This window comes from Frankliniella occidentalis, unplaced genomic scaffold (genome assembly GCF_000697945.3).
Source record: "Frankliniella occidentalis isolate FOCC.00 unplaced genomic scaffold, Focc_3.1 Scaffold30, whole genome shotgun sequence".
In the NCBI taxonomy this organism is placed as follows: Eukaryota; Metazoa; Arthropoda; class Insecta; order Thysanoptera; family Thripidae; genus Frankliniella; species Frankliniella occidentalis.
Window position 1 is genome coordinate 1524649 of NW_026267160.1, and position 4107 is coordinate 1528755.

The window sequence follows — 4107 nt, forward strand, 5'->3', positions numbered from 1 at the left end:
AGAGAGGCGGAGGAGAAGGAGGAGGAGGAGGAGGAGGACAGGGGGTGGCAGCCGAGTGACATACGGGGTCTGATAAGAGCCGCGACTTGCGCAACCCCGTGTAACAAACTGTACAGGAAAAGAGGAGGAGGATGGGAATGGGGCTGCAGGAGGTGAAGAGGGGGGGGGGGCAGCTCAACACGAACTGCGCACATCAAACCCTGACCACCCTCTGACTCAGAGTGGCCCGCGGCCCCGCCCTGCCCCGACCAGAGCCGAACGCAAGCTGTAAACAACAACAAGGTTCGCGAGGCGCGAGGCCGCTGGCCGTGCAGCACCGACAGGGTAGGGGTGCGTTGGTTCGTTGGGTGCGGCGGGGCGGGGCGGGGCGGGGTGCGCCAGGATCCATACGATGGCAGTCGTATCGAGGTTGCGCCGGTCGCGGGCGTATTGGCTACAAGCGCGTGAACACACTGAATGCAGTAGTGGGCGTAGTAATGGAGTAGCCATATGGGCGACGCAACTGGTAGGAGGGGTGGGTGAGGTAAGGGTTAAGGCCGAGTTACAACTGCGACAGGCCACGGAGGCCACGGTTTGCCTACCGCCCTAGGAATGACGCCTCCCATGCGGACCGAACAAGCAGACCCGCACACTGTAGTGTCGCAGCCCTGACACACGGAACGGTGTCTATGGAACACTCTGTATTGTATCCAAAACCACGAGATAAGAAAACGTGCGACGACGTCTACCATACACCTGCTCACGGGCAGGGCGGCCATGTTGGGTGAGACGTTAGTGCCGCGAGTACCACACCTTTTTTCCATTTCCCCGAATGTCCGCTACTCCACTCGTTTCCGCCCTTGGGCTTTGCTGCGGGCGCATCCGCCCGACCGGACGGAAGGACTGTCGCGCGTTGAGCCGATTACCGTCGCTTTTACAGGCTCTATGCCGGGTCAATCGATGTTTGCGAACAACATGCGGGAAACTTCGCCCTCAACTTCAGTCGCGATGCATAATCGTACAGCAGCCCCACTCGGTATCGTTCAGAAAAGTGCGCCCGGTTCGGTCAAATTGAATCGAGTTCATGACGGGAGCTCGGCGCCTGCGAAAGTCCTGGTAGGCCATCCCGCAGTACACGCATGCACGGAAGGCAAGATGTTGCCTACCCATCAGGCGCCATAAGAGCCTATATGGCATGGGCTGTAACGGCCAATTACGGTCGCGTACTTTCTGGATAGGCAGACATTCCACACTCTTGGAATCTTACGAACAAATAGTGTTCGTAATATGAACGCTACTGTTCTGTTCATATTATGAAGATTCTGTGCTGTCATAGTACGAACACAATTTGTTCGTATTGCGAATCCTCTCGATCGTAATATGAACATCTCTATTCATAATTCATAATATGAATGATTTTTGGATTCGTACGTCATGAAGGGAAAGCCAATAGCTTAGTAAGGTACTGACCCCAAAACTGATTTAACCCTTAACGAGAACATTCATACTATGAACGCGAGGATCCATAACACGAAAGAGTTGTGTTCGTATCATGACAGCACACAAATTGTTCATATTATGAACACGACGTTCGTAATATGAACAAAGTCGTTCGTAAGATTTTAAGGGTGCGTCCGAGCCGGTCCGAGCATTCCCCGTTTAGAAAAGAAACAGAACCTGACCCGTAGCGCAGCACCGCGAGCACACGTCGTCCGCGTGGGGTGGGGGTGGGGGTGGGGGGCGGCGGTGCATCATGTATGCATTAGCCGGCGGGTCGAAACGCAAGCGGACATTTCCAGCACGGATGCAGACGTTTTAAAAGCACTCACTCGTCCCCGCCACTCGCCCGTGTGTGCTCGCTGTCCGGCCCTCGCAACCTTGACTCGCTTTGCAGGGAGGTTATTGAGCCACCGGGGAAAGGAAACAATCGATCCCGGACGATTTTGGGGGGGACGGGTGGGGCCGGGATAGAGGGGGTGAGGCTGTCGAAGAGGGGCACGGGGGTGGGGTATGGGAGGGGGGACCACTCACGCACAGCGCATCGGAGTCGCCGGAGGCGGGGCGGGGCGGGGCGCGGGGCGGCGGGGCCGGCCGAACCGGACACATCCGATATGGCACCCTCATCACTCTATGATGGGGGGTGCTAAAGTTCCGCCGCCGGAAGCCCCAGAATCAAAATCGATAAGAGTCCCACACTCGGTCGGGATCGTATCGAAAATCGTGCGAGCGCTAGCACCAGACCGACCCGCGCAGGGCGCGCTTTACACGCTGTTGTAATTGCGATCCCCCCTCTTCAAAATGTCATCGGCGACATTTTCGCACCAACACGACAAACATGGTCATCGTCGTGATCGCGATCGACCGCCGTGATTAACACGGCGCCGCTCGCATGGCAGCCGGCCGTTCGGCTGAGCGCCCCGCCCGGCCTCTGTACAACTAACTTTGCGCGGCGCCGCCCCGTGTAATCTAACTTTCAGTCACAGTGCCACAGCCCCTCCCCGCCCCGCCGTCTGCCACGCAGTGGTCTAAGCCGCGCCCGCCCCCGGGCCCGCAGGCCACCCAACCGGTACCAGGCGCACCGCAGCCGCCCGGCCGGTAGGCACCCCATGCGGCACGGGGCCGTGGCGGGCGGCGGCGGCGCGCCCACCTGACTGACACCGACACCCGCCCAGCCGCCGCCGCCGCCAACGCTCGTGAGGTGAGCACGGGCCGCGCCGCGCCACGCACGTGGACACGCGGCCGAGCGCCGACTGCGCGAAAAGTAAAATACAGACCGGGACAGAGACATCCGACGCCCGAGGGCCGCGGGCACCCAGCTCCGCCCGCCTCGCCGAAGGAGTTTGCCCATGTTTCTTTCCGAAAAAATTCAAAACTTTGCCAGAAAAAGAGACATTGGAAAAACATTTAAATTATTCCACAAAAAATTGGAAATGAGACTTTATGGGTAAAGTTTAGAAATTTTGAAACAAGTTCTTTTTAAAAGTACTCAAAAATACTTCACTGGAAAATTAAAGTCCCTAGCATCGTCCCGCCACGCACGACGTCAGAGCCCTGGCGCTTGGCGGGGCTGGGCTGTGTGCGCGCGGTTTAGCTACAGCCGGGCAAACGTGTTTATCGCGAACATCAGGCGTTGTAAAAAAGAGGCGCGATAGAAGACTCGCCGAAATTGCTGCCGACATTGCGTGCCCCAGGCCGATCAACCCCCATCGTGGCAAAAGATCCAGCCTATGCGTTTTTGTCAATTGGTGGAAATTGCCCCGCTCCTTTTTTTTTAAAAAAAGAAAAAAAAGCTATTTCTACGTGTGTCGTTTTACAATGACGTGGGGAAATAATCGCGATCGCGAGGACACCTGCACCACGACGACAGAACCACCAACCGTTCCAAGTATTGACGCAGTGAACTGCTGGTTTTGAGCCTTTCAAACGATGTTCCCCGCAAGTATTCACTCCGCAGAAAGTTGGCGATCTGTGTTGTGTTTGTGGTGGACTCGACACAAAGAAAGGCCACCGGGTGGCAGCAGAGAGCGCGGGCGATAGAGTGAGGGCCTCCGCAGGGCAGCCACGCAACCAGGGTCCGGCCCACGCTCGGTTAGCACCCATGGACTCGCCCATGGAGCACCAAGGACAACGCAACACCCGCTTTGGACCCACCATTGATTGATTGAATGGTTGACTCATCGATCGGATACCGGACCCAGCGAGGCTCTTCAGTTCAAGTAAAGAGACCAGCTTGGCTATATTGAAAGTTATGAAATAGTAGAGACATGCATTTCCACCAGTCTTTTAGTTATAAATTTATCGAATTAGAATATCAGTGACTTTTCACTGAGCCTAACCTAACGTGGCAAAAAATCTGCGTCGAATGTTCTAAGATATCTTATCTCACTATCTTATTTCAAAAGTTCTGTGGCCAGTGACTTGGGTCAGATTCTCTTTGACGCATGACGCGCTTACAGGTGACTAAACAATTCGTAAATTTTATTAGCATTACCGTAAACTACACACACTCTCTCTCTCTCTCGTACACACAGAGACATACACGGCCACACGTGTGAATACTCCTTGCAGCGACGCCGCCACAGGCGCCGTCGCACGGAGTATCTCCGGCGGTGGATCCCTGCCGGGGGG

The 4107-nt window shown here is 56.0% G+C and overlaps 1 protein-coding gene across 3 annotated transcripts in view; it reads right to left on the minus strand.

Annotated features, from left to right (window-relative positions):
• The window catches only part of LOC113208168 (protein GDAP2 homolog), a 69361-nt gene that overhangs the window by 9578 nt on the left and 55676 nt on the right, over positions 1-4107 (minus strand). The window lies entirely within an intron of this gene.